Source organism: Ammospiza caudacuta, chromosome 11, assembly GCF_027887145.1.
Source record: "Ammospiza caudacuta isolate bAmmCau1 chromosome 11, bAmmCau1.pri, whole genome shotgun sequence".
Taxonomy (NCBI): Eukaryota; Metazoa; Chordata; class Aves; order Passeriformes; family Passerellidae; genus Ammospiza; species Ammospiza caudacuta.
In genome coordinates, this window is record NC_080603.1 from 21,806,186 (window position 1) to 21,818,446 (window position 12,261).

The following is a 12,261-nucleotide window of genomic DNA, read 5'->3' on the forward strand; positions in this document are numbered from 1 at the left end:
GCCTTTTGAGGTGGTCTTCCAGCTGCCACAGAAAGCATCACAATTGAGTATTAACTTTATTGTCTTGAGAAATCATTTCTCTTGAACACTTCCAGTATCTTAAGAGCTCTTTCTAACAGCTAAATTTCCAAGCTGGTGAGTCATATGGAAAAAAAGGGGAAAAAATGATTTCTTCATCTGGAGCTACATGCAGTCATTGTTTTCAAATACCTTTTATTTTCTGATGTGGTGTTCATGTACAAGAATGTATAGATTAGATCATAAAGGAAAATAGGAGTGCTTGTGTTTGGTTAGAATACACTGCTTTGCCTGGCAAATCATAAATATCCTGTTATCTTGCTGCAATTGGTCATTTTGTTTGCTCCCTGACTTCTGGAGTTTTGCTGTGGCAGCAGCTGAAGCTTTGTGCTTCATATCCTTGAGCTTCTGACAGTAAATCAAGAAGAACCTCTGAAGCAGCAGTGGTTTGTGATGCACAGATGAGCCTGGTGGCACAGCTTCACAGAGACAGGAGTCTGGGAAAAATAAAGTCCTTAAAGCCAGGCAGTGCCAGCTAGGACATACACACAGGGCTGCTTCACTCAGCTGGGTTGTTGTGTATTCCTGTCTCAACAGAAAGGCATTGATGTTTTAAGTTTCTGTGGCTGTGAGCAATAGGTGGGAATGGCAGCTTGGGGAAGGGGCCTCCGCTGGCAGAGCAGAGCTCAAATGTGTGCTGGTGCTGGGGCACTCACTGACGTGAAAACCAGGATTTGGGACAGGTGTGGCGGAACTGCTGCTATGAAAACGTGTCTAGATATTTTTCAGTCCTTGCAAGAGACAGATAAAAAGCCTTAACTGGGACTTGGGTATAGTAGGAGTCCTAGTAAATATGTGTATTTGAATGTCTGTATATAGGCCTTGCCCTGATAAGCCCCGATGGGCTGCAGCTGCGATGTCCTTAATTGGGCTGCAGCTGTAGCTAGTGAAGATAACTGTGATAAAAGGGGGTGGGCTTGGCCAGTCAGGGAGAGCCTGGAAGGAGCCCTGACCAAGAAGGAGTAACAAGCAGAAGATGAAGTTTGTGCTGTGAAGAGCTGCCCCCAAGAAATATGCCGAGAAGGTATGAGGCTTTAGAAATGTGTTTGCGGCAGTATGGGACTTTAGAAATATGAAATACAACAATAAGATAACAACACTCGGGTGTAAGAAATGTGGAGGTGTAATTGGTACTTGAACAGAGTGAGAGAGAATGGTTTGATGCCAAATCAGTGCTGGCTTAATGGTCTACTTATATTACAAAAAAAAACCCCAAAAGACTTGCAAAACAACAAACCAAAATTCTCCCTCAAGGACTTGGTGTTTCTTTAGGGTTTTTGCAGCCTTTCAGGTAAGGCCAACACAGAGCAGGGGAAGGTGATGCTTGAAACTGTCCTCCCATTCAACCCTCCCAATGGTACTATTGCACAGCTCACCTTTCCCTGGAAGTCACCACCCTCAGACTCATTGAATTTTATTTATTTAAAGGATTGCTGAACTTCAGCAGTGGATTATCCTATTGAAGGTAAGCAGCAATGTGCTTGCTATGGCTGAATACCAGAGCTATTTTTCCCTATTTCTTAAAAGCATTTTGAATTCTGGATGTGTCATTCATTATGACCACAGTGCTTCCAGACTTCCCCTCACCTGAAAATTTAATACTCCCCATTCCATCACCTTGATAATTAATGAAAATTTTGATAGCACTGTGAGATTTGGGACAGGCCCTGCAGCACCCACAAGTAGATTCTTCTGTGTTGTGATTGTTCCATGGGGGAGCAGTCTTTGGATACAGCTTCCCTGTCACCCTCTGCTTTACCCGTAACAGAGAAAAAGTTTAGCAAGAGATTTTCCCTGGTTTGTTTCTGGGACTGGTGAGTGAAACAGCATTGAAGGTCTTGCTTTGAGATCCATGACAGCTACTGTTTTTACCTCCAGAAGGTTACCTGCTGGAGAAATAAAACACATTTCTTTGCCATGCTTTCTTCTTAACAAATCTACTGCTGGCTGCATCTCCTTGTTATCTTCCTGATTCTGACAAATGGTTTGATTTGTTTCTGCAGGAACTGGAGTTAATCCGATTGATTTATAAATCTCCCAGCTACTCCTTTTTTTCTCTCTTTAAAGAACTGCACTATGCTGATCTTTTTTCAGTCTTTCAGTAGCTTATCCCTCCTCTGTAGGATCACAAAGATGAATGCTAATAGTTCTTTGATAGCTTCCACCAGCTCTTTTGGCAGCCTCGATAGTGTTTGTCAGGCTCTGTCTGTCTGAAAGTGTGCTCATTTCATTACCAACCATTTACTTGCAAAGTAATGTTTTAAATAAAGGTTCATTCAGAAAGGCCACTGATCTTGCAGGGCTCTCCACTGTAGATCCTTCTCCTCTGTTCGTTGTTGACACTTTCTTTTTCTTTGGACTTCCTTCTCTTCCTGATGTTACTTGAGAGTGATTCCTTATTCTTCACATCTTTTACAGCAGTGTGCCTTAACCTCTAATGTTGTCCACACACATTTTTAGTTAATAAACATATCTTTCTCATTCTTTATAAATTTTCTATAACATTAACTACTTAACATAATTTATCTAAGGGAAAAAAGAAAGCACTCTCTCCACACACTTCTCTTTTCAAGCCTTTATTACACTTTCCTGGGTTGTCCTCATCCCACACTTATTTATGTGAAGCTGCTATTTTTTCTGCCACACCATAGATATTTTCTGATCATGAACCTGGTCTATCTTCTCCATTCTTCTCCTTCCCTCCAGCCAAGAGTCATGGGCAACTTCTTCCTGCTGGCTGCCAGACTGGGTGACTCTAGTGCCCAAAAAAATAACAAAATTACTGCTTGGACTTTTCTAAAAATGACTCCTTGCTCTCACTTTGGCAGAATCTGTTCCCTAAACTGAAATTGAATTTATGAGAATTTTGATGCCTCTAAAACCACACTCTCTAATGGTTTTATTGCTTTTTGAAAAAAAAAAATTCACCCAGATCTAATTGCAGTATTGGAAATTATTATAATATATGGAGGAGAATTTCTGTGGTCTCTGAGAAATCTTTTATTCAGAAACAGCCAAAAAGACCATCTAATGCTTAGAGGAAAGATACTTTGAAGAGCTTTTTTCTATTAAAGGGAGTGGGAAAGAGTCATGAGAAGACTTAACTCTTGGGTGCATTCAAGACACAGATTTGGGCTACAGGGATGGAAAAACTGCTTGTTGCAAGGCAGAAAAGGATATTTAAAGGTCAGGAAACAATTTGTAGTTCAAGAGCAAAAGCTTCTGAAAGCTCTTAATTCCTGATGTAATTACCCTCTGTGAAGCAGGGCATTAGCGCTCCATGTTGCCCTAATTAGTTTACCAGACCACATATTCCAGGTAAATCGTGCTTGCAATTGGCCTGGTGCTTGTTTGTGATTAACAAGCGTTCAGATGAAAAATTGAATGTCGTGTGAGCACTACTCCAAGCTCAGTAAATGTCAGGCAGTCCAGATAGTCTGGAGGCAGCAGCAGCAGCAAAACACCAGGAAAAAAAGCATGAACTGTGCATAAGAGGAGCCTTCTAGAATTTCAGGCCTAAAATAAGAGGATGTAGAAGCAGAGACAGTCTAGTGAGGAGCTGTAACTTAAAATATTAATACTGACAAAGAACAGAAGAACAACTCCACTTACTTTATCTCAAGCCATTAGCTTTGATTTAGTGCAGCCAGGGAAGCCTTTCGGTACTTTCTGTGCTATCTTCACACTCCAGCTTAATGGCATTTGTTTAAATGAGGAGTGGTCCCTCAAGCCATATTTCTCTTTAAGAGGCAAGTCCCAGCACAGAGTAGTAAGTAGGCTGGTAACAATATATTTTAAAAGAAGAAATAGATTCTGCCAGCTCAATTTAAGGAAATATTTATTACACATAATTTCTCAACTGTTTTCTGAGTAAGCAATATAAAATGATCCTTATGAACAGCAAAATGGAAGGAAGAAAAGAGTGTGCATCATTATGGGGGGTTTAATCTTCTGTGTGTCTGCCTGTTGTTCTGGATGAAGTCTTGACTTACATGAACTAATGGCATCTACCCTGGATGTCTCAGAAATTTTATTCCCCAGATGACCTTGTTTTTAACACTACCATGCACCCACATCCTCCTTTTCATGTTTTGCTTTCCAATAAATGACAACAAGCTCGGTGACTTTAAGGGAAGGAAAGGGTTGCAAGTCTAGTCTTGTCTTGTCCATGACCAAATATTTTCCATGCCACTGAGCTGCAGGTGTGATGGCACTTGGCAGAGTGGGAATGGAGTTGCTCTGGTTTGTGCTTGCATGGCTGCTTTGGTCCCAAGTGAGAGTGTCTGTTTGTTGTAGCTTATTAAACCCCACAACCCCAGCTCCTTGCAGTTCATAGTTTCTTGTGAGTTTTCTGCTGTTTGCCTCCTCTGAGAAACAAATAGGCCAAGTGTGAAACATGGGCTTAAAACATGTGCATGATGTAAAAGTAGCATAGTTCAACAGCCTCAGAATAACTGCTTTTTTTTTTTCCCTTTATATAAACATATTAAATTGGTATTGGGTTTCCAGGGCATCATTTTAGCTGTAGCTAAAAAAACAATCAGTACACCATGTTTTGGCAGATTTAACTCAGCAAAATTGTTTATATGTGAAATGTTTCCTGCTGAGTGTCACAAATAATAATTTAGTTTAGAATGTGGCACCCCACAGATCCAAAAAGCACTGCTGTGGAAGGAAGATGTTGCTCCCTCCCTGTTTCAAGTGTTCTGGTATCTTGCTTTCCTGTCACTGCAAGCCTGGTAATCCCTCTGCAGACCCAGACCCAGATATTTTACAATTGCATTATTAAATTGCTTAAGTACTTCCTTTCTTTTACCTTCACGGAATTATGACAGAGTGCTCTACCTCTTGTTCCTTTCTGTATTATTTTTATTAGTCACAGGAACATCATTGAACTGATTGACACAGTTTGTTAGAAATCTATGCAATTTTTAAAAATTCAATTACATGTGGTTTAAATTCTGTTCTTTTTGTTAATGTAATCAGACATCATGCTTCCTTTGCTTATTGGAGAGTGGTTGCTCATCTCAGAGCTGATGGCTCCATTACAATTCTTATTACAATTGCCAATTTTTATTTCCTGTGACTTGCTCATATTTTTTATTTCTCTTTTGTGAGAAGACTTTCCAGTGAGTTTATCCTTCTTAGCTTAGTTCTTTGTCTAAGAACTTGTGCAAATTGGAACTTGTGCAAATTGGACAAGGATGGGCAGAAGCTGGTCCCGTACTGGGAGTACACTGGAGAGTGTTGTGAGAAGTTAATAGCTGAACCTGGAAAGCTCCAATTCCTCTCAAAGTGCAATGGGACAGTCTCTGTGGCTGGGAGGACAATGGGAAGGGCATTGGTGACTCACCTTTCACTGTTGGCAGGGGTGCAGCAGGTAGGAAAGGGTGGATGGTTCTTTCAGTGCCCTTGTAAATCTCAAATAGATTTGGGCACAGACCCTGCTCCTCAAGGCGTTGTTGATTCAGTTCTTTCTGATCAATCTGGTACCTCCAAAGGGTGCCAGCAGTAAAGCTGCAGGATGCAGCTCCAGGGAGGGGCTGCTGGAAAGAAGGGTTTGTTCACATCACTGCTCCCCCTCTGGGGTCCTGACTGCCTGCAAGGATTCTGCTCCTGGGGAAGGGCTGAGTGGAGAGAGGACAATAAGTGATCTGCAAGTGACAGGAATTGGTCACACATGGTGATGACAGCAGCCTCATGTGACTTCATTGTCTTTTTAGGCCAAGCAGTATGTTTGCCAGAGAGGCTGGGATGAGGATGTGAACAAACACTTGGTAAAGGAGTATAGAATCCCTCTGGAAAGGGGGTCTAAAGGTGGATTTCACCTATTCCTACATAGAACAGCACTGATCTATTTAAATAAGGAAATAGGAAGTTCTGCAAATAAGGAGGTATTATTTTGGGAGTTATTTGAAGCATTTTATATCTAACAAGCATCAAACAAAAAAAATGAAAGGAAAAAAATCAAGAATGTTCACATGGATGGCCCCTGGTGCTGCAGAGAAACTGCAGTTGTGGTGTTGGTCGTGCTACAAATACAAAACAGAAAACAACCCTGTGCCTAAGGATCCCATGGTCCAAGACAAATGGGGATAAAGGGGGTAGCAGGTGCACTGCTGCTGAGCCACGCTGGTTTCCTGGTTGGTTGGAGGTTCAGGGTGTGTTGTAGCATGGAGACTTCAGGAATGATTTGAAGGAAGGCAATAACTTGGGTTTGCAAATGCGTGTGGGTATATACCTCAAATTAGTCCTTAGAAATCACAAATTTCATTTTGGTCTCCTTAGCTCACAGCTACTTCCCTCGATAATATTGAGCTTTCCCAGGTAAAATAGAGGCTGAATTACATTGTAATGATCTTGTACACAACTCATCATTACTCAGGTCATACAGTAACATGGGGAAGTTCTGTGAGTAGCCAGAGCCTGGGCAGCACTGATAGTGCTTATGTGAGATGTGGGTTAATTTGTGTTTATCTTTTATCTTCCCAACAACTCACGTTTCAAAATAACTTCATATCCTTTAGAGTTGGTACTTCATAATTACCTGCTTCTCTTTTGGTCAAAATAATTAAAACTGAGAATGAAAAATTTGGGACTGAATAGTGCAGTTTTCAGCCAAAAGCTCCTGGTCAGGATCTGAGAAGAGCTACTTGCAAGGGCCCTGAGGGTGCTTTGGGATTTCAGTCTGAACCCCTGTAGACCAAGGTTCATCACTATCTTTTCCTACTGAGCAACCCTGTGAGTTTACATCTGAGAGCCTGTGACCATGGTGCAAGAAGGAAAATTAAATCTAAGTCAGAGAAGGGGAGGTGGGCACTGGAGGCTTATTTCCGTATGCAGACATTTTGGCTGTGAACCCAGAAGTGTTGCAATGGAAAATGATTGTCAGCTTTTCAATCATGTTCCTTTTTATTGTGAAGGGAACACCAAGTGTACCATGTACAAAGTTTTCTATGATAAAAGATGTCATTTAAGAAGTCAGACTTAATTACTTGTGAGGACTTCAGGATGGATCAGAAATCGATATACCTTGCAAACGAGAACAAGTTAATAGGAGTGCAATTATTGCAGGAAGACCCTTGGTATTAGACACTGTTTGGATGTCTCCCCATCCTGTTGTTTAGGAGAATGTGTTCCAAAAGCACTTTGGCAATGGAAAGGAGTGCATTTCAGTGAAAAAGTGAGACAGATGAGAAAGGAAGAGGTTTCTGAGCATAGTGAATTTAAATAGTATACCATAATGTGCCAGTAGCAGTCAGATTTTAACACTGAATATAATAGCAATATGGCTCTGCTGTCAGAGCCATTTTTATATGAAGAGCCTTCAGGTTTTTGGAGAGGTACAGATCCCAATTAAAGTGTTCAATTCCCATTTGAGTCCCCTTGAGCTTTGTTTCTCATCACACACAATAGTGGGAATGAATTAGATGTCATCCCTCTTTGTGCCTGCGTGGGCCCACAGAGCTCTGTGGAAAAAGCTGCTTGAATTTGTTTGTTGCTGCTGTCCCATGGAACGTGGTAATTGAAATGTGGGTATGGGAGGTGTGACACAGAAAATCTGATACTGACACATCAAGGCTCCTCTTAAAATAGTTGTCAGAGCAGGGGATGCAAGGGACATTTAGCTGAAGTAAAATGCTACAGACCACTTTGTGTGCTTTCTGGAGAAGGAGAAATGGGACTTCATATTTACAGGCCAACTGCCTTGGCCAGGCTCTTCATACACTGTGATCTGTTTCCGGTCTTGCACTTCTTCAAATTCCTGGTGCAAGTTATTCCATGATGTAAAGAAAAGAATCCTCTAGAATGGCTTCATGTTTTTCCAGATGAAATAAAATCCCAACACTCTGGAACTTTGACCAAAGCTCAGCACAAATTTTAGAGTGAGAAAATGTTCACTAAAAATCCTAATTGATAGAATCAGTAACTGAGGAACAAGACCCAGTTTTGAACCAGAATGTAATGGGATCAGAGGGGAGAAATTAGTGTCTTGTGGTTTGAACACCAGAATCCTTAATCATTGGAGGAATGAATGGATGGTGTGGATGATATCCTAAAATCTATTGCATGAGAGGTGTCTGGGAGCACCTATTGCCCTGCCTAAATAATGAAAAAAATGGATTCTTGGACCCCAGGATAAGAACAGGAATTGATTCAGAAGAAAGCACAACACACACAGACCTGCTGTGTTGTCTTTGCCAAAGAGATTTATCAATAGAGTGATGGTCAATAGCTGAAACTTTCTGCAGTTCATGGTCAAGCAGCTTGGCTTCTCAGCTGAAGTGGAGCTGGAAAGCCCAGCAGAATCTGTGCTTCACTGGAGGAATTAGTCAGGAGACAAACCAAGCACCTTAACGCACAGGACTGCTCATGTGTTTGTCCCTCACTGAAAGGAGAATATAACCTAATAGACAGCTTTGAAGGGTAGCTTGTGTTTATCTGTGCTAATCTACTTTCCTGGGGAAAAAAATGATTTAAATGAGAGTTTTGGCAGAAGAAGCTGTTTAAGAATGCATCCTGTGAGAGAGAGAGTGAGAGCTGCCCTGCACAATGTGGGTGTAGGAACCATCCTGCTTTGTGCTGCTTCTGCCACTGGGCAGAGGAGCCTTGGGGTGGCCTGCACAGGGCAAGAGGCCATGGTGCTGGGGGAGCAAGGGAGAAGTTGGGTTTAACCTTTAACCTCCAGCTGTGCCCACCAGTTTGCATTGGCCAGGTGGACTGGTAGAAAAGAAATCTCCTGTGTCCAGTCAGGAGAAGCCTCAGTCAAACCTCTGCTTTGAACACAAGGCAGTGATGTAAGTCAGTGCAGCTCCTGAAATAATCAAGTCCCACTGCTGCCATCCCTACTCAGATATTATGTAATGGTGCCTCCCATGTGCTGACAAAACACTCTCTGGAATTAACAATGCTGAACATTATTTAATGTGATGAGTGTGGCAGGCAAAAGCTACTCCTCCAAAATAATAAATCATATGATATTTAGATACTTGGCAAGAAGCCAACAAGTTTCAGCCTTTCATGGTGTATGAGTTGCTTTTGAAGTGCTTTTGCATTAGGAAGAGTGGGCCTACAAATGAGGTGCAATGCATTTCTGCATTTAGTGCTATCTTGTGATAGGGAGATTAAATGTATCTAGGCTACAAAGCAACTGATCTTGGGTTTTATCTGTACTTCATCTGTGGTTTTTGCTTTCTTCAGACCTACTTTTGTCTTCCCAGTGCCCTCAGGTTTTTATCCTCACTGCTCCACCTGCAACTCCATTTCTGAAGGCTGGGAGAAGATTTTGATCTATTGGCAGATGGTAAGAGAATGGTTGCTTTTCCCTCACATAGTGCTCAGCATGCAGAGGCACACTTGTGTTCAGGTTGGGCTCCGCTGGCTTTAGAGAGACACAGATGTGAAGTGAAAAAAGTGCAGCCATTGCTGGGACAGGGCAGAGCCACCCTGGCATAGTAGAAATGCAGCCATATTCCTGCTGTATTTTGTGTTTGGTGGGGTTTGCCATTCTTTTTCAGATGGTCCTACTAAAAGAAAAGGCAATATCTGATGCATCAATAACATTAGGTGGGAAATCAGGAGAGATCTCCCTAAGATCTTTATAAATGTTTGGGTGCTGCAAATACGCTGGAGCACATCTTCAGTAAATTTTTGCTGGGAAAATGAAATATTAAAAGCATGCAAGAAAGAAGAGCACCAATTACTGCTTTAGGGTATGTTCTTGCCATTGTTATGGCTGAAAATCACTCCTGTAATTGTTATTCAGCACAGAAATTGAAAATGTACTTGGGCTGCAAGAGGTCTGACCTGCAGAGGAAGCCGTATCTCACTGTGATGTGCTGAGTGTTCACTTGGGTGAAAGGCAGGAAGGAGTGGGGCACATCCAGTATGTCACTGTCACCTTCCTGGCCTGCTAATGTAACCAAGAATCAGCTGCAGAGTTCCATTAATTCTCAGTGAAATAATTCCTGACATTGGTCTAAAACTTTTCTGACCAAACGTCATAAGTTGAACTGTTGACATCAAAGTTTAAAACTCCTGTGTGCTGTTGGAAGTGCCTCCAACTGGCTGCTGATGAATTTGGTCCTCTGCTTATTGCTTCTAATGACACAAGCATTTTTTCCCTGATGGAGAGACCTCAATTTCAGACACATCATCTCCACAGTAATTAGTGATAAATCATCTTCACTGCATTTCCTTGACACACATAATGTGTTATTTTTATTCTCAAGTTGTTGTGTTTCAGTCAGCTTGACTGAAATAGCCCAGCATTAAGGACACACATGAATCTTCAGGTCAACTTCTTTCTTGTGCTCTCTCTGGTCACTGATAAATTATAACTTCCTGCTTTCTTCACTTGCTCTCCTATCATCCTAGGGTGATTTACACAGTATTTTTTCCACTCCTCACATAGACCGTGTGTGGCCTTGAAAACTGCTTTTTAATAACTATCTGAGTGCTTCATTGAATAAAGCTTCACTTATTGCATTTCTCTAGGGCTTTCAATATGTTTTCTAAAGCTCTTGTAATTATGGATGAGCTCACCTTCCCCTAACAGTTTCCAGAGTAGCAGGTGACATTCCTGCTTTACACCAGGGAAACAGGAGCCCAGAAAGGTCAAGCCAAAAATTCTCAACTTGCAGAAAATGTCACCCAGTCTGGGGTTTCTACATCAAAATGTAAAGAGTTTTTTCTTCTTATTTTTTTTAAAAAAGACATCTTAGCATTTAAAGCACAGCTATAATTGTTCTCAGCTGCAGCTGATGACATTCAGCAAGTCCTGCCAATCCAACTGCAAGTGCCCAAGCCCAGGCAGCAGGAATCCAGGAGTGTTCCCATGTGAGAGGAGTACTTGCCAAATATTGTGAACGAGTTCTGGGTCAGAGGAGGAGCAGATTTCCATTCTCAGGGGTGGCACTTCAGGGCTGAGCTCTGAGATGGTAATTTTTCCTTCTGATGATTCTCCTTCGCACTCAATTGTGTCCAGCAGTTAGACACAATGCAGGTTTTCCATGTGGGCAAAAAGTTATGGAACATTTACTTAAACTTTGAAATTATTAATCTGGGGGGTTGTTTTTAAAGAAGCATGGGTTTTTTCTTTATTGATCTTCAAATGCTTTGGGTTTTGAATTTATGAGATTTGTAAATGTGGGTACCAAACATTTCTGAATTTCTGTCCTCATGGCACGAAGGAAATAACATTTGTTCATTTTATTATATGCTGGAGTAAAAGCACCTTTAGCAGTATCAGTCTGTTAATTTTCTTTATGAAATTAATCAATGTAAGTTGTTCCAGATAGACCTATTTCTGTTTCCCCAGAGATTTCCTGTTCTTTCCTCTGTGCTGTCTGTCACCAGTCACACTAAAAATGAAAAGCAGACCCCAAAGCCAGAGGGAGACACAAGTTACAGACGTGCAGCAACGATTAAACTTCATTGCAGATGGGGAAGGAGGCAAACACAGAATTGAAAAACCTACTCTTTTCTAAACAATAGAAAAATCACTTAAGGAAAATCTTTAGGTTGTGTTTCTCAAAGGTTGTTTTAAGAGCCTGGGATCCATTAGTTTTGAATTTGCAGAATCCTGGATGTGACTTAGCCATGTCCCATGATTTAAATGATAATAGATGTTCTGGGCAAGTCTAGTAAACCAGGTATGCACTGGGCCGTGCACATGCACAGGGGTGGAATGTGTGCACATATATTTGCCATTATTGATTTTTTTATTGATTTTTTTTTTTCTCTGATGATTTAGCAATATCTAAACGCAGCAAAGTGTGGGTGAAAATAACTATTGCAAGAAGTGAGTAGTGCTGGAATTCAAAAATCTTTATTAGCAGACAAAATCCCAGAGCATCGTTCTCCCAGATGGGAATAGAAAGGCACAAGGGGTAATTAATCATTGAGGGGCAAAACAGCATTCAGTATTTGCTTGTGCTTGCCCTTGAACCACTGGTTCTCCACCTGACGAGCAGCTCAGCATGTGGCATCTTTGCAACATGTAGGATTGTTTTGGAATAAAGGAGCACAGGGTTTGTTAGATTTTAAAGCTCAATGATTTTCTTTCTTTAATTAGCAGTAAAGCATTAAGGCACTTCAGATGCAAACTCTAACAATAAATGGGGTTTGCTCTGCATTTATGGCTAGTGAATAAAGATTGCACAAAGGTGGTAACTTCTGATT

At 41.3% G+C, this 12,261-nt stretch overlaps 1 long non-coding RNA gene across 1 annotated transcript; it reads left to right on the plus strand.

Moving 5' to 3' along the window:
* The first annotated feature begins 1,020 nt into the window (after window positions 1-1,020).
* LOC131562732 (uncharacterized) lies at window positions 1,021-11,299 on the plus strand. The gene is made up of 4 exons (XR_009275177.1): window positions 1,021-1,102; window positions 1,507-1,543; window positions 9,300-9,382; window positions 10,833-11,299. It is a non-coding gene; the product is annotated as an uncharacterized LOC131562732 (long non-coding RNA).
* The last annotated feature ends 962 nt before the right edge of the window (window positions 11,300-12,261 follow it).